Source organism: Nelumbo lutea, chromosome 4, assembly GCF_056320005.1.
Source record: "Nelumbo lutea isolate HS-2025 chromosome 4, American lotus-T2T, whole genome shotgun sequence".
NCBI lineage: Eukaryota > Viridiplantae > Streptophyta > Magnoliopsida > Proteales > Nelumbonaceae > Nelumbo > Nelumbo lutea.
The window spans coordinates 57,188,092-57,213,157 of NC_142687.1; the positions used below are offsets into that span (position 1 = coordinate 57,188,092).

Here is a 25,066-nt window from a genome sequence, read left to right on the forward strand (position 1 = left end):
CCCATCCTAACATCAACAATGACACTCCACTTACATCCCCAAAATTTGGTTGCGATAAACCGAGTGCCCATGGCACAACTCATGAAGGACCTCACTCTTTTAAGATAAGACAACACATAGTCCTAGAAAGGATAATAAGATACGACAACCCATTTCCCCACGGTAGCCACAAGTCCATTTCAAGACATGGGCAAGTCTCACACTTTGCCTCTTATGCTTAGTGATCTTTTCGTGCCTAATAACATTCTGACACAGGCACAATCCCCTAATTAACTACTTCGCATAAGGTTATTGGGGTCAACTCCCCTGATCGTGCCTCAGGGGTCAAACTCACAGCGTTCGTTCCCCTGACGAATTGCAATAGGGCAACAATATGCCCGTACCCAATCACAGGAAAACCAAACGGAGGACTCGTCAACCAACATCTCTTGATCGCACCTTCCGCACAGGGGTCACCAAAGGCAATGTGTTGCGAATAGGTCTTTTATCGTTATTTGGGACACAATCTATGCCAACCCATGTGACAATATCTCATAAAAGCATCACTTAACTACCCAACACATTGCGACATAGTATACGAAACTCGCGCCATGATATGTATAAACACACAGTGCGATTAATCTGAAACTTTTTTTTTTCGACATTGTCCAAAATAGAAAGTTTCTTTACATTACATAAATATTATGATTACAAAATTGCCAAATTAAAATCAAAATTGCCACACATGCACATTACATCGTAGAAGACCCGGAATAGCCCATTACAATTCAGCACAATCAATGGTCACTTGGCCCACTCTTCGCGTATTGCAAATATACTCTCTAATACATGGTTAGTCTCTTCAAATTTCTTTAATTATCCAACTCCACCTCATAATCTACTAAGATTTGCTTCTACCGTGTCCACTCATCCTCAAGGTTCTTAAGCTTATCCGCGACTCTAGTAATGCTCGCTTTGACTACCTTCCAGCATTAATGAACGTCCTTCATCGAATGAAACAAATCAGATTGCGGTATGTCCCGGCCAGCCTTCCAGAAGGCATGGTTTAACATGACAACATGCTCTTCAATCTGTGTCATGAAGAAACCCATTGATGTAAAACCTCAGCTAGCCTCTAGCCAGGAAGCGAAGTCAGACCATGGTAGCTCCTCCGCCGGACGGGTCATCACCTGGCTCATCAGCATGGCAATGGTGTTTAACGCAGTGCTTAAGACCTCAGGATGCAGTATCCCCTTTGGCAGCCACCCAACGCGTATAGCAGTTGACACAAACTTTGCCACTGTATTGGAAATATTGTAGTGAACACCCTTACAATCACCCTGAACCACAACTAAGTCTATAACCGGGAAGTGAAGAGTCGGGATGTCATGATTATTGCATTATTCAAGGAGCTCCCACTATATCTAAACCAATTCCTCTTTACAAGTCAGCTCCTCGGGGGGGAAGACAATCCCAAGCTCTGCGACAATGGGGTCCTCAGGCTCAACAGTTGGATCAACCTCAAGCCTCACGTCAGTTTCTCCAGACTGGTCATGCATGTCTCCAGGGGAACCACCCATTACGATGGCAGATTCTAGCTCAATCAGAGCTTTACGCTTTGCACTCACAGGGGCTTCAGCATCAACAGTGATGGACGTAGGAGATTTTGTACGTGTTGCCGATTCCACAGCCTGTTGACCGGCTTGATGCACCCCCTGCACAATAGCATCAATGACGTTGTTGTCACCCTCAACGTCCTCAGCAACTTCATAACTGGGACTAGGGGCTGTAGTGACCTTAGCTCCTCAGCCAAATGCTTGAAGAAAGGTGTGTCTAGCACCCCGGGGGATACTCAGAGAAGGGCACCTACGATACAGTCATATACCAACAATCAGTCATAACGGCTCTGGCCGTGTGCCAAATAGTAAAAGAATAACGAAGAAAACAACATGAATTACCTTTGACCCGGCTCACCAACCCCCGCGACACCTTTGCTGGACTGTGCCTCTTCGCAATCCACCTGCTTTAAAACAAAAGACTGTTCAACCGTTAATCACCATTGTAAGCAATAAGCACAACATTTTAACATAAACATAAGTGCTAAGTTACTCACCAAATCTATCCTATCAGGAGTTAGTTGGAACTCCCGTTGACTGCTCAGAGGGAACTACTAGAACTTCCATGTCCAGTTGGGCTCCATCACTCTCCACAGCCTATAAGAAGGATAGGCAAAAAGTATTAGCTCAACCACATAGCAATAATACAACTTAGAAAGGAAAAGAGCACAATAGCAATAGTCATATACCAAATCATCATCCTCAGAACCCTATTTTGGGTGGGGGGGGGGGTGCCATCTTCTTCTTACGACTGCCGATGAAGCCTCCCTTTTTGGAGGAGGTACTATAGATTCCCAGTCAACCTCCACTTGACGCCCCTGGGCCCGCGATGAAGCCTCGCCCGAGCCAATAGATGGTTCTACAAACCTCGAAGGGCGAACAGACTCCTCTTCACAATAGGAGGGCGAACAAACTCCTCTTCCCCCAAAACAAGCCCTCCTCGGCTACGCTTGGCACCCCTCTTGACCTATGAGTGTAATGAAGTTGGAGACGACCTCCCGCCCAAGTTAGCAGCGTACCCCTCAGGGGGTGCCAACACAAGGTGGAGGTGGGGGTTCACCCATATCAGCTCCTGAAAACCCCCAAAAATAGTGCAAAGATACACCAACCAAAGCGACTTGCACCCCTGAGCCCTGAAATATACTACCTGGGAAGCCCCGACATGCCAGGAAAGGCGAGCTCATGAAAACTAGGCACCCATATCGCCATACCCAAATTGATGCAACACCCGATCAGGATGGTGTGCAACCAACTGTGTTTTGCTAGTGCGGTCAAGATAGGCAACTACACTAGGCCAGGCCACCAACCGGGCCTTACTAGCAAAGGGCGTCCCGATGTCCACGGGGCAAGATGGTGCATTTGTTCAAACCTAGCGCCACGTGTACTGCCGCCACTTTAATCATCAGGCCACGAAAAATCTCATACAAGTGGTCAGGTCCTATTAATTACCGCTTAATTAACGAAAAGCCAGCTAATTATGCCCACCACGCTAGCACTACCCAATAATCACCCCAACCTCATTGACGGCCTCGAACCGTAAAAAAAAGAGGGTTTTTCGATTGAACGACCTATGAGCCGCCCTGCAAGGGGGGCCCTACCCCTACCTAGCCACTAATAACGTAAACTCCCCCCTTTCCTACCAGTTAGAGAAGGACTAACAATAAAACTGGTACATCCAAAGTAGCTAGGGAGGCTGAAGCTTACAAATGGAAAATGTCAGGGGGGCTACAATATAAACAAATCCACCCACTAGTAGAAACATCGCTCAATTTGCGATAAAGGTCACCACGCCCTTGGTATCACATGATTATAACCGAATTCAATAGGCACTAGGTTCTTTGCGGTCAAGTCTTAAGATACAAAATAACGCAAACAACAATAAATTAATTACACAGGAAAATGGTAGTAGAAATCAAATATAGAATTTCATTTAGTACAAAATAGACATGTACAAATCTCATAAAGCAGCCCACTCCTCCCTTATTGACACTATTTTCCAGTAGTGACCTTCGAGCCTCAAACAACTTCAATTCTCCCATCTCTGCTTCATACTCCGCTACCAACTCGCGCTGACGAGCGCATTCAGCCATGGGGACCTCCAATTTCTTGGTAGCCTTAGTGAGCTTCGCTTTGGCTACCTCGATACAAAAACACACATCCCTCAAAGACTAGCCAAAAACTAGCGGTGACTCCCCAAGACCCGCCTTCCAAAACATGTGCTCTAGCAAGACGACATGCTTCTCAATACGCCCCACACGGAAACCAATAGCAACAAAATAGTCACAACTCTCCAACAATTGCGCAAGTATGAACCATGATAACTGATCGATAAGGAGATTCATGATATCATGCATCATCATTGCAAGCGTATTTAAAGCCAGACCGACAATGACAGACAAAAGCTCGAAGGGAGGTAACCAACCACCTTGAATAATTGCCACTACGAATTTCACCATAGACTTTGTCACCGAAAACTTGTCATTCTAATGGACGCCCTGGACAAGAACACAATCCACAACCTTGTACCCCAAAGGAGCTATGTCATTCTTATTACAATACTTCACAAGCAGCCCACAGACAAACACAAGTTCTGAATTGTTTGATAGTCTTGTAAGAGAGGATTCTTCCGGAGACGATGTTGTGGATCCAACGGCTTTGGCAACATCCATCATGTGGGGGACATCAAAAACCCCAACGTTGTCATGTTTCCTTTGTTGATCGAGAGCCATCGTTGAAAGCACGAACAAAGGAGGAATTGACAAACGTACACTAAAACGCAGTAGATGTAACGAGCAGACAAGAGCAAGTGGGCAAGACGAAAAATAATGATGCATATTGCCTTTTTTTAAGACATTACTCACCCTGCAGGGTGAAGAATTACAACCAAGTAGCGAGGAAGCCCAACCGACATGCCTAGATGAAACATTACACAAAAGTGATTGGAAATAATCCACAAATGCACATTCCGAAAAGTGGGACACAATGATGCATTAATTGCAGACATAATGCGGCATTCGTTGCCACCATCTAGCTACAAAACATCCAAACGATGCACATGACATTCATTATACTACAACAAACGAGATAAATAATGATCAAAGCCGTAGCATGGTCATCACCCAACTTTTATTTGAATGCCCATTAATGGCAAATGATGACAACAGATAATTCACCTGCCATCAACCAACACCGTGCACCTATGATAATTCTGTATTTTCATGCCTTAAGGGCATCATTTCAAGGGTATTTTAAGCCTTAGAATAGTAAAAATGTGTCATTTTCCTAGTTCATTTCAATATTGTGACCTCTAAGGGTCCCTGTGCAAATCCTGGGGAAAACTGGGGAAGTTTCAGGGCTGAAATGCAAATTTTGGGAAGTTGGTGTGAATTTCAGCTGAGAGAGGGGGTGTTTCTGTGAAAAACTAAGCATAGGAGGTCGCTTTCTATCTGTCAAACCTAGATAGGCGCCCCTCCTATTGTATTAGCATACTCCCCTCTCCTTAGCAAACCCTAGGGCGTCTCGCCACTCATTCTTTTCACCTCTAACAAATCCTAACTGCCCTAGGCTATCAAATCTCCACCCTCCACTCTCTCTAACCTCTAATCTCAATCATTCAAGCCTTAACAACCCCTCGTACCCTTAGGTCTCTCCCTATATAGCATCCTAGCCTTACACCTCACTCAAACCTCAACCAATCACCTTAAGGTGGCACATCGCACCAACTAATCACATTTCTCCAGTTCTAGGCGCTTAAATATGCTCCCTCCATTCTGAGCGCCCAAATCTCAGCCCTACAGAATATTGGGTGCCCTCTCCTTCTCTTTTAGCCTTAGGATCTCCTTAGAACAATCATGACCCTCCATTCTCAACCCTAGGGCACCCATATTTCTGCAAAAACCCAGTTGCTGCCCCTCTCCTTCTCTCTAATCCCAATTTTGTCCACCCTTCTCTATGAAAAGGACCCAAGGGGCCCTTGAGAAGGGGTTGGTCAAGTCACCCAGTTCACAAGGCTAAGATTTCTTGAGGAGTTCAAGGGTTGTAGAAGGGAAGGACGACCAGATCTTGTCAGGAGGGGTTCTTGTAAGTAGTCCAGCCAATCTACAACTATCGCCATTGGATTTCATCAACTATCCCTTTCGTTTTCTTTATTTTCTTTTATGTTATTTTTATTCTAACAATCTTTTAGATTTAATTTCTATGGATTGGATTCTGCCCCCAAGTAAGACGGAATGCTGTTTTGAGAAGTTCAAGGGTAAAGGAAGAGGAAAACGCCTAGGCAAGAGGAGGGCTTCATGCTTATAGTTCACCTAGTCACTACTACCACCTCTGGATCTGGATTCCAACCAGTTTCCCATAGTTTTAGATTTTTTTTTATGTATGTTTTTATTTTTCGTTCTTTAATTTCTAGTTTTTATTTTATTTCTGTAATTTATTTTTATCAAATTTAATTTTTGTCTTCCTTTTTGCATATCTAAAATTCGGCCAGGTAAGATAGAAGGCGCAATTCGAGGAGTTCGAGGGTTAAAGGATAGATCTGGAGACTACTACCTCTGACCGAGTTGCATATTTTTTATTTAGTTTTTTTGTTAATTATTTATTTTTCTGCAATTTCTACTTTCAACATTGTTATAATTTTATTTTAATGGATTCGATTTCAGTTAATTAAACTTTGTATTTCTGCAATCTCAAGTCTTGTTATTTTGTCTGGATTGAAGTACGTAACAATTTTTCCCTCACATCCCTATGGATACGACCCCTTTCTCACCACTAACTGCGTTTTGTAGTTATTTTGAGAATTGAAAAATTTATAAATATTGAAACTGGTGTTCCAAAGTGGTTAACGGCACGCTTTCGGACACACCAACCTACCAAGGTGATTCACAATGCGTTTTGTCAATTTCCTTCCTATCAACGGTAAGGGGGCTATAATGCACAAATACAACATAGCATTGACCATTGATAGGAGGCAAATTGCCAAAAGACAGGGGGGCTAAACTATAGAACGCAAGAAACCACCACTACAAAGCCAAAGCTACATAACAGGAAAATTACCAGACCAAACATTGCATAGCCCTGCGATATGGAAGAACAAATTGCTTCCCGATAAGCTTCCACTTATCGATAAGTTAATGTAGGTACATAGTGCTCGCTTAACCCCTCAAAAAACATCAAACATCAAGATTAGTACCACAAAGATGTGTACGAACGACCCACAATCAATCCCCATGTTGCGATGAACCCGCAACACACCATCAACCCTACGATGAACTCACAACGTAAATTGTAGAAAATCGCAATAAGCCCGTGGCCAACCAGGCCTACTCGATACCCAAACTAGGGAAAACCTTGATCGAACCCATCCAAGAACCTTAAGCCTATTCGAGCGTGCGATAAACCCACATCCACCAAGGTTTATGATAAATCGACGACATAAACCTACTCGCGAACCAGACTGATGGAAACTCGGGCCGAGCCTGTGGTGAGGCACACATGGAACGCATATCATCAAATGATGCAGTGAGACGCCACATAGGGTTAACTTGATGCCGCCCGCCAAATGGTAACGTCATCAAAGGCCACGTCAATTAAATAAAGTGCATGAAAGGAAGTAACACACGTGAGCAATGAGAGATCTCGGGGAAAAGAAAAGCCGATCTTCGAGAGAATCCTCATGAAACATGTGGTGAAACCCTAGTAGCGTACTTTATAATTGACAGTGAATCAAATATTTCCTTTCTCGATACGCCACAAATGCCTTTATCTCCTACCTTTTTAGATCTTGTGATCTCTCCCATAAATAGAAATCCTCCTTGTATTAGAATTCTTCCGATCTTAAGCACTTATCACCCAATACCCCCTAATACACCCCATCTCTCATATTCTCGTATCCTTAGAGAGACTCCTCATTTTTCCCTACTCACGAGACCTTTCTCCGTCTTTCAAAGAGACCGCTCCCTAACCAAGCCTTACCTCGCCTACACAAGTAAAAGTGAGAGGAGTGAACTGAAAGACAAACTTATTATAATTCCTAATAGTTTTTGGTCAAAAATCAAGTAATGATCAAATTTTAGCCCTTGAGAATTTCCATAAACATAAATGCTTAACGATCAAATTTTAGCTATATTAGGCTCAGGCTTGGCTTGTTTATTAGTCGAGCTTGTGAATTGGGCTTGAGCTCACCTTAAAACTCGGTTGAAACTGAGCCGAGTCGAGCTCGAGTAGCTCATGAAGAGCTCGACTCGTGGCCACCCCTAGTTTTTGGAGCTCTAAAGACCAAATAGATGTCTAGAATAACCTTCGTATGGCTAGCTTCTAACAATCATTTGTATGTATTATTACAAGTTTCCTTGCTAAATATAAGTTCAAAATCTCATGTATGAACTTAATTTATTGTCATGAAATCTCAAATATATATGAGTTCATCCTCATGATTAAGAGAGTGGCCACATACCCTCTCATTGTTGATCCTAAATGTATAACAATACCCAAAATTCATATGACAAACCAAAAGTTGATAGATAAAAAGTTATAGGGTAAAATACTTAAACTACACCGTTAGGTTTTGTAAAATTGACTAAAGGTATCTTTACTTGTAGGTGGATGGTGGTCACTAAGACCATCAAAGTACAGAAGGTGTCAAACCAACACTATACGGGTGCCTGTGATGAATCCAAAACCCATCACATGATTGCGATGAGTTCATCACAGATTCGCGATTGCGAGGAACTCATACCCAGGACATGTTGTGATGAACTTCGGCTAACACGAATCTACGATAAAGCTAAAACATGCATGGGTTTGTAAGGAATCCCAGACACACGGATTTGTGATGAACCCAGAACATGCGTAAAACTGCGATGAACCCGACACCTTTACAAAACCACAAAATCATGGTATATTGGGAATAATGCCGGTTACACGTGCATCTTTAAATCATGCATACGGGCCCAATAAAAGTACGCCTTCCAAACAATGATGTCACCCACGCCATGTCAGCATAATAAGGTCATATACAGAGAAGAATCCGAAAGGGACAAGATTCTCCAATAATTAGGGCTGTTCATGAGTTGGTTTACTGAGGTTTTTCCAACCGGCCCGACCTGGTCGGGTTACCTTAACTTGAAACCGAAACTGGCCTAGTGTTAAGCAAAACCGACCTGGTCGTTTGAGTCGGGTTGGGTTGGTTTCGGTTCTAAGTTCAACCATGCCCCCCATGTGCTTGTGTGGTGCAAGTTTGGATTGTCAGTTTGAGAAATTATTCTCGATAGAAGTGAAGACGACAAGAAGACAAATTGATAAGCATCTAGGATTAGAGATTAGTTTCACCACAAAAACTGAAATCATGAATTTCAAACATTATATCAACTTGTATGCACTGCACAAAGGATTATGAACAACTAAACAAATTATACAATAACATGCTTTTTTAGCTAAATCGGTTCGGTTTGGGTCGGTTTTGTTTTCACACAAGAAAACTGTAACTGACCCGAACCATCAGTTTATGATGTTTTACAACCCGAAACCGACCGGTTTAAAGATAACCCGACCAACTCAGGTTGGATCGATCTGGGTTGGTCGGTTTGGTCAGGTTGGACCTTGTTATGAATAACCCTACCAATAATGATCCTTTAATCGTCAAACAAAAGGAAATATCTTTTTTTCTAACAGAATGATCATTTTTCCTAAGAGTAAATAACTTTTTGGATAACCTAAACTTTTTCTATATAAAAGGGGAGAATTTCTCACAATGGGATTCTCCCTTTAGGTTACGGATCGCAGAACTCACCGACCGGGAGCCTCACAATCGGAGTCTCTTTGTGTGGCCATATTCGGCAGCTCTACCCTATCACTGACACCAGGAAGGCGGACCGTGGACCCTTTTTTATTCTTCAAGCATCGAACCTTAGAAGCCGATCCACCCAACTATTTATCGTTTTTCTCTCTATTTGCTTTTCCCTGTTCCCCTGCCAATTCCAGTCTCTTCGATTCCGTCCTTATGCAGTGGAACGACAACCATCTCCTGCATCTGTTGGATCTCTGTTCGATCAATGTACCGGTATTGCTTTTTTTACCTGTCTTTGCGAGTTGATTCCGATCACTGGTTCTCTCGCCTCCATCTTTATCGTAGGCTCACTCATCAGCGCTGCCGATTGAGGTCTTCCCACTCCCAACCTCCCCTGTTTGGAATTCGTCTGCCGAGGAACCTGTTGCTAGTGCCTGGTAGATTGAAGCCCAACTGAGAATAACCACTGTCTGATCGGATTGGAGTCCCTTACAACATCAATCGTCTGAAGCCGGGTACATCGCATCTACCGTCCGAGCAATCAGATGATTCAGTGGCGCCAAAACTCTATCCGAGGCAATCGTAGGAGGCTACGTCAAAGCGTCGATCATTACCTCATTCTGGTGTGAACCAAAAGATGGTGGAGAAACCAAAGACAACAAAAGAAGGCACCGTTTAGAAGGACACCGCTTCACCGGAAGATTGCCGTTGAATCCCGTACACAGGTATTCTCTCCCGCTATAGGTGCGGTTATGAAGAAGAGACGGTTTTTTTCGCAACCACAGGACGTTGCGGGAAAGCCCATCGGGCGAAGAAGAAGGTAGGAGATGCCGAGATGGGTCGTTGCTGACCCGTTTGTGCTAATGCCAAACAGGACGGCCTCAACCCGCCTCAAAGAAGAAAAAAAAAAAAACAAGAAGAACTAAGTAGCCGTGTCATACACGGTTTCCAATCTCGCCATGACATGAATGGTCGCCATTAATAATTGCTGCTTACTTGTCATTAGCAATATTAAAATATATAAACTAAATCATCTTTTAATCAATCACGATACAGTTACAGTTATAGGGCTTTAAATAAATCTGAATGTTAAATGATTCAAAATAATTGTTTTAAATTAGAATCCTGTCATATTAGGTAATTCTAACATTGATTATTTTACGACTCCGATGGGAAAATATTTAAGTTATAATACAAGACAAATATTAAATTATTAAACCTCAATTTTGGTCGGAGGACCATTCTTATTTAGAAAGTTATACTTTATTCAATCAACCTTTTTTTGGAAATTAATGCAATAACACAAAATATGGTAATTTGGTGACATAGCCACTCATCCTTAGAATTCAGAAGGAAAGATGGGGCGTTAATTATTAGAAATCACTATGAAAATATAAAATAAATAATAATGAAAAAGGAATACAAAAGCAAATGAATAAATAAACAGAAGAAACGTATCCCCATAGGTTATCCGAACCCTAGCTAACTATGGCTTTACCATTAATTCAATGTTTTGAGAATTCAGAAGGAAAGATGGGGCGTTAATTATTAGAAATCACTATGAAAATATAAAATAAATAATAATGAAAAAAAGGAATACAAAAGCAAATGAATAAATAAACAGAAGAAACGTATCCCCATAGGTTATCCGAACCCTAGCTAACTATGGCTTTACCATTAATTCAATGTTTTGAATAGAGCACAAATTCGTGTTAACATTGGCAAAATAATACGCGCATGCATCTTAAACCTATTTTGACTAAAACAAAGTTTGGTTTATCTCATCATGCTAAGTCCAAAAACATAATAAATAAAATTAAAATTAAAATTAAAAGAAATAAGTAAATAATAAATAATAAAAGGGTAAAAAATAATAAAGTAATGGTTTGTCTCTTACATTTAACTACTGATTTATTAGTTCCATAAGAAATTAAGTGGCTAATATGCAGTTTTCTCTTCATGTTCATTGACTGTCATTATTAATGATTGCTAGGATTATTCACGTTGTTAGGAATGCTTCACCCTAGGTCATCGAATAATTTTCATTACTGTCATTGATTAGTACTTTGTATTTTCGCTGTTGTGGTGAATATTTGATTCATTAGTGGATTACATTTCAGCCTTTTTTTTTATGCTCTCATGCAGTTTTCATCTTTTACTTATACACATGTCATCTCAATTATGCTTTTCTAAATAAATTATGTATTCAATTTCTCAACATGATTTGAAAACATGGCATTTTAACAAAATTTGTATTATTTCTTTTTCTTCTTTCTTTCCTTCCAAAATCATTCCCAAAACACACTATTTTATATGGTGTCTCTGTCACATAATTATTTTCAAAATGTACTTTCAATATTGACTCTTAAAATATATTATTTGGTTTTAAAGTTGCATCTTACCGTATTTATCGAGAATATGTTTTCAAATAAGACCCTTTTTTACTCCGCAGTGAAGATATGACTTTGAATCGATTTGTGAATTTTGAAATGAATTTTAATCAAGCGGTTACCCATTCATCACATATCTTGCAATTTGCTAACACACTTCTTGCAGCATTACATAAAAATCTTGATCAGCAGTACAACCCATTCATTGTAGGCCTGGTTTACTAGGCCCGGGCACTGCCTCCAAGCTGACACCCTAGTTGTATTAAGCCCTGGACACCCTGGGCACCTTAGCAATAAGCCCCGACACCCCAGGCATCTCTACAAAGCCCTGGACACCCTATGCACCTCAGCAATAAGCCCCAACACCCTAGGCATTTCTACAAAGCCCTAGACACCCTAGGCACCTCAGCAATAAGCCCTGGCACCCCAGGCATCTCTACAAAGCCCTGGACACCCCGGGCATCTTAGCAATAAGCCCCAGCACCCTAGGCATAGACAAAGCCCTAGCACCCTAGGCATAGACAAAGCCCTAGCACCCCAGGCATAGACAAAGCCCTGGCAACCCTATGCATAGTGAAAGCCCTAGCAACCCTAGGCACAAACAAAGCCCTATCAGCCCCAAGCACAGAGAAAGCCCTAACAACCCCAGGCATAGACAAGCCCTAGTAACCCCAGGCATAGAGAAAGCCCTGACAACCCCAGGCATAGACAAGCCCTGGCAACCCCAGGCATAGAGAAATCCCTAGCAACCCTAGGCACAGATAAGCCCTAGCAACCCAGGCATAGATAAATCCCTGGTAACCCCAGGCACAAACAAGCCTTGGCAATCCTAGGCACAGAAAGACATCCGTGAAACCATTGGGGGGCTCCATTGACAGGAAATATGACCCCTACCACAATAAAATCTGGGAAGACAAACTTCACCCGTCCAATATTAGCAATAACACTCCACTTGCAAACAACACTCAACCCTCCCAAGGTTTGGTCGCGATAGACTGAGTGCCCACTATAGCTCATGAAGGGCCCCACCCCTCTAAGGTATGGAAAAAAGTAGTCCTAGAAAGGCTAACAAAACTGCATCAGTGTTCCTTCACCCACAAAAGGCACAAGTTCATTTCTAGGCGTCAACGCACATCCCATACTTCAACTCTTTTGCTTGGTGTTCTCCCGCACCTAACAATGTTTCAATACAGGTGCAACCCTCTTGCTTAGTTACTTAAGTCATATAAGATTATCTGAGTCAACTCCTCTTGATTGCACCTCAGAAGACAAAATCCACACTAATCATCTCCTTTAATGAATTGCGATAAAATCACAACATACTTGCACTCGATCACGATGAAACCCAACAGAGGACTCGTTAGCCAAAACTTACTAATGCAACCCTTTCATGCGATGATCACAAGCACAAAAAGTAACATGCTACAAACAAGTTTTCCCTTATATTTGCACTATGATCAAATTTCAACCGTATCGCCTATCAAGGGCCCCTAGAGACTTCAGACACAACAAACGTTGTGACACTAAGCAACTCCCTCATTTACACACTCTACTATACCATCCATTTACAACACCTTTCATACGACATAGTCGCATCACCAATGCTGCAATAAGGCTTCCTATGCCCTAACAATCCCAGGCCCAACCAAACATCGGAAATCCAAGGCACCACCAAAGCCCTGGCAACTAGGGTTTTTCATAAGAAGGCCCAACCCTACCAAACCGACCAACCCGGACCGACCCAACCTGAGTTGGTCGAGTTTTCATTAGCACCGGTCGGTTTCGGGTTGGGCAAATTCATAAACCGATATATCGGGTCGGTTTCAGTTTTTTTGTGTGAAAACCGAAACTGACCCGAACCGAACCAATTACTCTTCTAGTTCGGTAGTTCCTACTTAACTAAATTGTATCTATCCTACTTTCTATAGTCTTTTACACCAAATAGGCAACCCATTAGGCAATTACAATTAGACTTAGGTGCCATTTTTTACCTAGATTAGAATTTAGAAAGTTTCTTGAAATATAAATATTTCAGCCTTCTTTCTATAAAACAGTTTGACTTTCTATTTTATTGATAACTTTTATTGACAATTTTTCTCTTCTATTAGAATTAGGTGTCATTTTTTACCTAAATTGTATCTATCCTAATTTCTATAGTCTTTTACACCAAATAGGCAACCCATTAGGCAATTACAATTAGAATTAGGTGTCCTTTTTTACCTAGACTAGAATTTAGAAAGTTTTTGATATATAAATATTTTAGCCTTCTTTTTATAAAACAAATTGACTTTCTATTTTATTGATAACTTTTGTCTTCTCTTCTATTTCGCCCCCTCAAGTCCTCAACTCAAGACATCATTTGATTTTTGAACTTGGCTCTCCCAACTCTCCCATCTTCTCAAATAAATTTCCTTCTAGTTCTAGGCTTCTCTGCCCTTTTTGTACAGGAGCAAAACTGAAACCGACCCAACCCGACTCAAACCGACCAGGTTAGTTTTGCCTATCAATGGGTCGGTTTCGGTTTCCACCTCAGGTAACCCGACCAGGTCGGGTTGGTTGGGAAAACCCCAGTAAACCGACCCGTGAACAACCCTACTGGCAACCCTAGGCACAACCATACCTGTATGTAACCATTGGGGGGCTTTGTCGATAGCAGGTATGACTCCTACTCAATTTATACAACAAATACTCTGCCTAACTACGATGAGCTAAGGGAAGACAAACTCCACTTGTCTCGCATAACTGACAACAATTCTTTTCTAAAGAACAACACTAATTCTGACCATCGCTACATCACTCCCACATGAAGGTTCAGGTTTCCCTCTAATACGCTAACCAAAATCTTATTCCGAAAGGCAACAAAGGCCTGATACTCATAATCAGCCTTTGGGGTAGTCGCTTCCCAAATAGGGTTGCGATGAAACCCTAACTTTTGCTAACAATTTATATTTATATTGGTCGAACTCCAACTGTATCACCCGTGGAGGGCCCCTGTCGACCTCAGACACGACAATGTTGTGATATCGGGATAACTCCTCTCTATGAACACATTAAATATTTACTCATTTTACGTAACTTTATCGCACATAATAGTACCTCGTATATTGGAATAACATTGTTCGATCTGCGATAAAGTTCACTATGTCTGTGCCAATTACGATAGAGTCCAATGGGCTCTCAACCCAAAAATAGTTAATCCTGTCACCTTGACGTTTCCTACAAACCTGCAAAGCACTTTCCACAATTAGCGAACACCTGCAACTTTCTTTCTCAACTACATTTAATACTTGCGCTGAGCCTCCAAACTAAGGAACACACATGAATTCTTTTTATTAGTTCGCAATTAATTGTTGATTACACTAGTATTGATGTTTGATTGCGATTAACTCTTATAATACTTACGAAAAGTACTTATTTGTGATGGAGCGCACAAAGCGACCAACTTTAAATGATTTGGTTACCGCTCAACATTTGCAAACCACGACAAAAATTCACAGACCACACGACTTTCTCGATAGAAGACATTCTATCAAGATAACAGGGGGGCTGCGCCCACCAAAGCAACAACGAGATCAACCCTAACCACTCCCTCCCTTCCTACTAATAGTCAAGGGGGCCAAAAATCCAAAAACACCACCCGGCCATTGCCATGAAAAAAGCAATAGATATTGCAATCCCATACGCTCCCTCGCTATCCCCCTCCCCTGTCAATGGCCATGGGGGGCTAAAACATGGAAACTCAGCACTAGCTTGCCCATTATTAGGAAGGAGCACCACACACAGTAATTCCTAATATCTTTTACTATTTTCCTTCTTGTCAACGATCAGGGTGTTGAAACACACAAATAAGGCGTAGTATTGACCATTAACAAGAAGAAATTCACCAAAAGACAGGGGGGCTAAACCATGAAATGTAGGGAGTCCCCATTGTAGACACAAGACGCATTCCACTTACACAAAATCACAAAATAGGGCAAATTCCAAGACCCAATGCGTGCAAACCAATTCACCCCAAGATCTAAAAACAAATACGAAGGCAAGTTCTTATCGATAAGCTCCCACTTACCGATAAGCAGGGGGGTTAATGTAGGTACATGGTGGTCACTAAGACCATCAGAGTACAAAATGTGTCAAACCAACACTACACGGACAGCTATGATGAATCCAAAACCCATCGCACAATTGCGATGAGTTCATTGCAGATTCGTGATTGCGAGGAACTCATACCCGGGACAGGTTGTGATGAACTTTGGCTAGCACGAATATGCGATAAAGCTAAAACATGTGTGGGTTTGCAAGGAACCTCGGACACATGGATTTGTGATGAACCCATACATATATAAAACTACGATGAACCCGACACCTTTACAAAACCATAGAATTACGGTATATTGGGAATAAATGCCGGTTATGCGTGCGCCTTTAAATCACACATGCGGGCCCAATAAAAGTACCGCCAAATGATGGTGTCACCCATGCCACATCAGAATAATAGGGTCGTATACGGAGAAGAATCCGGAAGGGACAAGATTCTCCAATAATGATCCCTTAATAGTCAAACAAAAGAAAATATGTTCTTTCCTAACAGAAAGATCCACTTTCCTAATAGGAAATAACTTCTTCTTGGATAACCTTGACTTCCTCTCTATAAAAGGGGGGGGGGGGAACAATTCTTCCATGGGGACAAGATAATCACAAGTCTGACCTAGGGTTTCTCACAATGGGATTCTCCCTTCTCCCTCTCTCTCTCTCTCTCCTCTCTTTATCTCTCTGCTCCACATGCTCTCTCATTCCCGTTGCCATTTTCAAACCTTCGGAGACTGTCTGTCTGCTAGGATTTTACGATGATAACATTACTATTTTCAAAATGGCAAAGTATTCCCTAAGTTATCTAACAATAGGACATCACTGTTAAGTATGAATGGAAAAGGAGATAAGTTCTTTGACAAATCGTGCAATCTCTTTTTTGATGTTAAAATGTCCTTATGAGCACTAAGTTTTTGAAATAAGGAATGCCAAATGCAAAACGGTCAGCGATTATGTTGGTGGTGAGTTAAAAGTTGTAGACAATGATGGAGGACTCGATGGTGAATTTTGTTGTAGAACAATGGGGTTGGAAGGGATGAAGGTAGTTGGATTAGCTTAAACGATTAATGGGAAACAACTTTGCTTTAATTAGGCTTTACAAATCATCGTTCACCATTGAGGTTTAGTCCAAGTTTTCTTTTGAGAAGGCAAATATAGAGGGATTGGAAGGATTTTTATGACTAGAGAATAAGTTGATGTAAGAAGCTAAATGTTCACCTTCTTGAATACATCAAGGTGATGTTGCAAAAAGAAACACGGGAAGAGAGACTCCGATTATCATGTACATATCATGGGTGGAAATTCCTCCTATTAGCTTAATAAATTATGAATTAATAAAAGGGTCAAATATAAAAACCCCTCCCCTAGGCTTATGTCAATCATAAAAACCTCCATTAAAGTTTTATTTTAATAAAAACATCCCCATAGTTTTGAAAAATCCTGCAATTACCTCCCTTCCATCATTATCTCAGTTCATTATCAAGGAAAAAATTTATTGTCTCCATGATAGACATTGAAGTTACAAAATTGTCCTTACTGTTTGTTGTAAAATATTTTAATATAATCAAAATGCCAGATTTGTCCTTTTAGACTTCGCTCAATCATAACGAGTTTACAAAATTAAATTAGTTTGCTCTTTAATTTGACCTTGGGAAAATTTTAATTAAAAATTAAACGTTTTTATCGAGTATTTTGGTAAATCTCCATCTGAATTAATAGGCATAAGGGTAAAATTGGGTATTTTAAAAAAAATGAATGCATTAGGCCAATGTTTTCTGGTTGGGACAATGATGGAAGGGAGGTAATTACAGTATTTTTCATAACTACATGGGAGATTTTTATTAAAATGAAACTTTAGGGGAGGTTTTTATGATTATTAAAAAATTTAAGGGAGTTAATATTTTACCCTTACTAAAAAAACTTTAGGTAGTTGGATTAGCTTAAACGATTAATGGGAGGAAACTTTGCTTTAATCAGGCATAACAAATCATCGTTCACCATTGAGGTTTAGTCCAAGTTTTCTTTTGAGAAGGAAAATATAGAGGGATTAGAAGGATTGTTATGACTAGAGAATAAGTTGATGCTAAGAAGCTAAATGCTCAACATCTTGAATACATCATGGGAGGAAACTTTGCTTTAATCAGGCTTAGCAAATCATCGTTCACCATTGAGGTTTAGTCCAAGTTTTCTTTTGAGAAGGAAAATATAGAGGGATTAGAAGGATTGTTATGACTAGAGAATAAGTTGATGCTAAGAAGCTAAATGCTCAGCATCTTGAATACATCATGGTGATGTTGCAAAAAGAAACATAGGAAGAGAGCCTCCGATTATCATGTGCATATCATGGGTGGAAAGTCTTCCTATTAGCTTAATAAATTAAGAATTGATAAAAGTGTAAAATATAAAAATCCCTCCCCTTATGTTTCTGTCAATCATAAAAACCTCCCTTAAAGTTTTATTTTAACAAAAACATCACCTATAGTTTTGAAAAATCCTGTAATTACCTCCCTTCCATCATTATCTCAGTTCATTATCAAGAAAAAAATATTATTGTCTCCATGATAGAGACATTGAAGTTACAAAATTGTCCTTACTATCTGTTATAAAATATTTTAATATAATCAAAATGCTAGATTTGTCCTTTTAGACCACTCAATCATAACGAGTTTACAAAATTAAATTAGTCTACTCTTTAATTTGACCTAGGGATTTTTTTAGTTAAAAATTAAAAGTTTTTTTTGAAGTATTTTGGCAAATCTCCATTTGAATTGATAGGTATAAGGGTAGAATTTAGTATTTTCAAAAAAATTAATGCATTAGGCCAATGTTTTCTAGCTGGGACAATGACGGAAGGGAGGCAACTACTGTATTTTTCAAAATTACATGGGAGATTTTTATTAAAATGAAACTTTAGGGGAGTTTTTTTTATTGTTAGAAACCTCAGGGGAGGTTTTAATATTTTACCCTTAATAAAAAGACTAAGGTTCTATTGTAGGAAACCATTCCCTTACTATCACCTAGACTAAACAAAAACCATACCTATGACATAGGTGGTGTGGAAAACATTCTTGAAATATATAGATGATTCATTAAATTAGGGGCCTTCAGCTTTTGCTCACTCCACTAGTTCAATGTTTGATTTTTTCTATTATGAAGGAAGTTTTTTTTGGCATAACCTATTGACTAAAGAACTTCATGAAACTTTTAAAGTGACATTTGGGTAATGGCTTAAAAACAATATTTAGGCAAGAACATAGTTGTCAAAGCATCGCCTAGGTGCCCTTGGCTACGAGCCTCACCCAAGAACATAGTTGACTTTTAGCAACTAGGTGCCCTTCTAGGCAACTAGGCACTCACCTAGGCGACAAAAATGACAAGGCGGGCGCCTTTTATAATATCACTTATATTGTTTTATCTTATTAATATATGCATTAAAATATTTTATTATATGCTATATATATGAATTGTACCTTGTTTTAATGTTTTATTATTGAAATTTAAAAGATCAAAGGATTTTGATGAGAGAAAAGAAAGAATAAAATTATAAAGAGTTTTTTCTATTCTCTCTCTAATTAAATAAAACAAAAACTCCATCATTGTTTTCTCTATTTAACTTTCCATGTTGAATATTTATCATATAAAGTTAATAACCTTATTTAGCTACTACCTGCTAATTGATATGAAATTGCTCTTTTAAATACTTTATAGTTGTAATATTTTTGAAAATAATGAAATTAGTATATGTAAAAGATTTTTATCTTTTAGATGAGATATTTGCCACATTTTTAGAGGAAATTTAGTTCTTATTAAAGATAATTGCCATTTTTTCAATTAATATACACGTTGAATCATATATAAAACTAGGGAACTAGCAAAAAGCTAGTTTTTTATATTATATATTTTTTATCACCTAGGCAAAGCCTAGGCGCCTGCCTAGATGACTAGGCACCCCAGTGTCACCAAGAATAGCCTAGGCGCCTTGACAACTATGAGGAAGAAACTTTGATTAAGGATAAGTTGTGGCTTAAGAGGTGGATTGACATGGGATTGATCAAGTCATGTGATGTTTTAAGCACAACTTTAATTATTAGAGGTAAAACCTTGGTTGGTAATAAGGTTACAAAAGAAAATGGTAAGAGTAGAGGTAGTACTTTGACCAAAGATTAGATTGTAGTAAATGATAGTTGCAAAGACTTGCCAAATAGTGCCATAGATCAAAATTGGAGGATGATCCATTGAGTTGGGCCTCATTCTCCACAGCCCATCTCTCAATTTCCACTCCTATGCCATCTATTGACTTCACAATCTCCAATTTCCAAACCCAAAATGGTAATTTGATTCCCCTTCTCGTGTGGTCCAGATTTTGCAAGTCTTTGTTCTACATTTTGTTTTAAGTGTGGAACTCTTTTCCTAATGCAAATGGTTTAATTTCAAGAGTGGGTTTTGTTGGTGCTATGTGTTTGTTTTGATAATAATAGACTCATTAAGAGTACTAATAGTTTAAAAAGTAATGTCTGCAGCCATAGAAAAACAATTCTTAGTTTAACTCAAAATAGTTGAAGAAACAACCATTAATCTAAGGCAAGAAAGTGCAGTTGGTTCATATGATGAATTGATGAACCTCCTAAAAATAATATGGCTACTAAGAAGAAGAAAAAAGACAACAAGCTCCAAACTCTTAATTTGTTTTTACCTTCTTAGAACTTGATGTAACCAGTTGCAAGAATACATCTATATGGGCTTTACTAAGACCTACCATAGTTTTAACAATTGATAAGCTTAGAAAATGTTTTAGGCTCTTATCATATTCAAAATTGGGCTAAATTGTGAAAATTCTAAATTTGGAGTTGATTACCAGACCCTAGGAATTGATTACTAAAGTTTTCTAAAGTCGGATTGTTAAACAGTTTTGTATGCCCTTAGCTTCAATCAAAATGGTGTACTTTATGAGTTTATTGTAAATGAATAAAAGTGCATATTTGATTCATGTTCCCTTGGTATGTTTCTGTGTAATACCCTTAAACTGGACACTTAATGAGACTCGTGTTAGTTTAGAATGTTCACAGCCAGTGGGTCGGTCTGGGGAGACTTATCCTGACAAGGCTGACACTGTGGTGCCACCAAGTCGGTTGGGGTGGCTTGTCTCAGCTACCGGTGTGAGACCCTAGGCACATACAGTGTAGGACTAATTGAATCTTTGAACTGGACCAGATTTCCAGTATTGCTCTGGACCTTGGAGATTGATGGGCAAAACTAGAAAGTTACACCCGACCCCTAGACTCAATTATGATACTGCACTAGGTGTCGGATTGGACTGTCTTTGATGTACCAATCAATGTGATCCTTAGCGGGGGTCAAAACCTAGGTATATTGGGACAGTTTGAGAATTCATCTGAGTGGGTGATCATAGTGATAGGATCAACCCCTTTGTTGGACAAAGGTAATGATCGGGGATGCACTCTCATTGATGGAACCAAGACTGTCGGCAGCCGATTTCAATCGTTGAGATTTGTTTTGCAAAATATATTTTATATGAAATATATAAAAGTATATAAATTATGGTTTCGAAATGATTTGCAAAAGGTTTTAATTCCCGAGATCCATACTTGAGAGAGTACAACACTGTTCCTTGCAGCCGAGGGAGAGGTCCTCTCTTGTCGGGCAGTATATGATCATTATGGGCTGAGAAGTTAAGTGTAAGACCATTGAGGGTAATACATGATGGGTTAATCTTGCATTTGCCCACAGTCCCTGGGTGTTACAAGGTGGCTTGGCCCAGGGACCACTTAGGGTAAGTGTTGGGCCCATAGAGCCCATCTGATGGCTTTCAGGGGGTGCATTGTCCATAACAGTGTATTCGGCCAGGCCTTGTAACAAAGGCTGGGCTGAACCCATGTGGCTGATGTGTAGATCAATGTTTGGGTCCCACGCCATACAAGGAAGCCCAGCTGGGCAGTAGTTTGGAAGGCTAAATGAATACATAACCTTAAATGGGCTTTAAGCCCATTTCGAACTGGGCTAATTTGATTAGTCACTCAAGGGGCGAATTCTGAGATGGATCGGCTGATAGGATTGGGCCCACACCCTATCCACTTAGAGAGTCCAAGATCTAAATAAGATTTAGATTTGGAAATTTCCTAATTATATTAGGAGATGGCTGATGTAATCTGCAGATAAATAAGGGTTATCCCTTATCTTAAAGGGACTTCTAATCCAGATATGATTTGGGTTAGCAACTCCTAATGGGATTAGGAGCTGATCCCTTTAAGTCTATAAAAGGAAGAGGGGGTGGCAGCCTTTAGACACACAATCACAAGCAACAGATAGTCTTGTCTTCAGAGCTGAAATCACAGAAGAGAGAATTCTGCTCCCTGCAAATACTCTCTTGCCGCCTCCTTCCTACAGCCGCCGCCTACAGCAGTTCGATCTCCAATTCTTGGGGAGAAATCAAGATTGGATCTTGATTCCAATATTTTGGAGAAAAGTTTGGTGGGAGTTGTATTCACAAGCCGTCCAGGTGATTCTTGAGAATGATCAATTTCTTTTGGAAGAACACTGCTGATTCTGCTCCACCCTGCACTGCGCCATTTTCAGTGGGAGCAGATTTTGGATCCTTCCTTGGGCGTGAACACCTCCATTGAGAGATATTATTTCTCTGTATCAGGTATTATCTCCCCCTACTTTTTTGGTTCGGATCTGGTTCAGTTTATGGTTCAAGAATGATTCTTGAAAATATGATTTTCTAAATGGAAAATTCGATTCCCAATTGAAGGGAGAGAAAATTTTTGAAATTCGCCCTCTTATTCCGCAATCTTTGGGCGTCCATGTGATGGATTTCCTATCCCTTCATGGATGCAGTCAGTGGTAGACTACCAGGAATCAGCCAGGTACTAGTAGTTGACTATCCTAGAGCAATAAACTACCTATGAGGTGATTCAGTTCTTTGAGCGAAGAAAAGTTTCTCACAGTAGTAGACTACCAAGAAGCAGCCAAGAACCAATAGTCGACTACCCCAGAGTGATAATACACTACCTATGGTAGCAGTGTCGGTAGAATAAGCGGTCGACAACTACCTACGCTACTAGGAAGCAGTCAGGAAATAGTAGTCAACTACCCCAAAGCAATAATCAACTACCTATATAGCAGTGTCTGGGTAGAATAAGCAGTCGACTACTACACGAAGAAAAGTTTCTCACATGATTTGTTTTCAAGTCTTTGAGCACCAATGACTCTTATCTCTTTGGGAAATGTTTGAAACATGTTAAAAAATCATCTTCAGAGCTTTCCAATAGAGCATTAATCAACCTCTGATGGTCCAATAACAGTAAATAACGACTATATTGTTTTGGCTATAAAATCTAAGAAGAAAAATAAAAGGAGGGTAACCATGCAAGATTCAAAGGATTTAGCAAAAAAAAAAACTAGAGGGAAATATGAGCCAACAAGAAGAGTGACCTTTTATGTTTCCCTTGAGATGGAAAGAGAAAAGCCCCATTCAATAAAATCTAAGAAGAAGAAATAAAGGGAGGGTAACCATGCAAGATTCGAAAGATTTAGCAAAAAAACTAGAGGGAAATATGAGCCAACAAGAAGAGTGACCTTTTAAGTTTTCCTTGAGATGGAAAGAGAAAAGCCCCATTCAAGCCAGAGTTTTATTTGTGTTATCTTGTATGTTGGGTTAGTTTCCTTGCAATTGTTTTATTACCCTATTAAAAAGGAATCGTAGTTTCTTGTGCTTGTAATATTATATCCTTGAGAATGTAAAAGTTTTGGATAGGATCTGTAAAACTATCCATTCGCATCGAGTCTTCAAGGTGTGAAGGTGGAGGCAGGGAATAAGGTTAGGATAACACTTTGTGGGCGTTAGGAAAATACCGGCAGTTTGCTTCATGGCCGATCAGATGGTGTTGCCACCCATCAGAATAGATAATTGGCAGTGAAGGACTTCCCGGTTTTGTATTTGGTAAAACATTTTGGAACTGATAGTGACTCCATACCATTTAGCCAAGACAAGGCAATTCTGGGTAAGCTGTGTGTGTGTGTGAGAGAGAGACAGAGAGAGGGTTAGGCATAAGCCAGTGCAAATGCCAAATTCTCCTCTTTGTTTTGGATTCAAATAAAAACACCCGAATCCTCCAACCATTTGAAAGGAACAAAATGCCTCTACCTTTGCTTCCAGACCAACCCCCTTTTAGAGGCAAGGGCTTGAACAAAAGGACGAGGGATTGCTCCTTTGCTATCAGAACTCCATCTTCAGACTCGGCTGGCTGGTCAAAAGGAAGAAGAAGCATGTGCCTCTCAGATGTTGGAGAATGCACAAGTTCTCATATTCGAACTTGAATGCAAGGTAGAAAAAAAAAAGATTAAGCCAGTAGAGAACAACTATAGGTAATAAAATGCAATGAAATAAAAAGATAAATGAATGAAGCAAAACTAAAACTACAATCAAAACATTGAGTCATTCGAATAGAAACTTGTGAATATGAGGTAATCGATCTTTACCTCTTGTGGCCTGTGGATCAGATTAATAATGTTGCGAAATAGCTTTGGGGGTCATTGTTTTGGGAGATTTTTCTCAGTTAAGGCGTTCCAAATTGACTCTGAGCAAGAGGATGGTGAAGACCAACCACCAATAGTGAGATGTTCTGCAAATAGAGAAATGGAGGAGACAAGGGTTCCTCGTCCTACTCAACCGCCAATCTGGAGCTCTTCTTCGGGGCTTGACGCGCATACTAGGGAGTAGGATCTGTGAATAGAGTTTTTTCCCTTTTCTGAACTTCAGCTCATCTTTCCCTCTCTTTCATTTCAAGGAGACATTTCCCATCTCTTCTTCTCACCATTTTCACTCTCTGAACCTTCTTTCATCTCTCTCTATTTTTTTTCATAAAGTATCTCTCTTTTCTTCTCCTCAGTCTCTCTCTTTTCTCTACTCTCTCACTTGAGCCCCATCTCTCTTTATTTCAAATGTCAAAGGGACCTTTTCTCATTTCTTTAGCTCCCTTCCCTTCTATCTTTTCTTGGGAATGATGCTTTCCATTTATAATGGGAAGAGAGGGAGGTTTCCATAAGCTTCCAAACTGAAAGGGGGCTATTATTGGTAAGTTAGGATTTGGAGGTTTCATTGGTAAGTTAGGATAATTTGGAGTAAGAGGGGCAGTTTGGTAATTTTGGGGTAAATTGGTAATTTGGGGTTTTAAGGGGCAGGTTTAGAA

The 25,066-nt window shown here is 40.0% G+C and overlaps 1 long non-coding RNA gene across 2 annotated transcripts; it reads right to left on the reverse strand.

Moving 5' to 3' along the window:
* Positions 1–616: 616 nt before the first annotated feature.
* On the reverse strand, positions 617–24,781 carry LOC148860746 (uncharacterized). Of its 2 annotated transcripts, none has more exons than XR_016113124.1 (4): positions 24,357–24,781; positions 2,093–2,192; positions 1,938–1,999; positions 617–1,845 (listed from the first exon to the last, which is right to left on the reverse strand). It is a non-coding gene; the product is annotated as an uncharacterized LOC148860746 (long non-coding RNA). The 2 variants fall into 2 exon arrangements; XR_016113123.1 differs by having other exon boundaries at positions 660–1,845; positions 1,938–2,002; positions 24,357–24,713.
* Between the last annotated feature and the right edge of the window lie 285 nt (positions 24,782–25,066).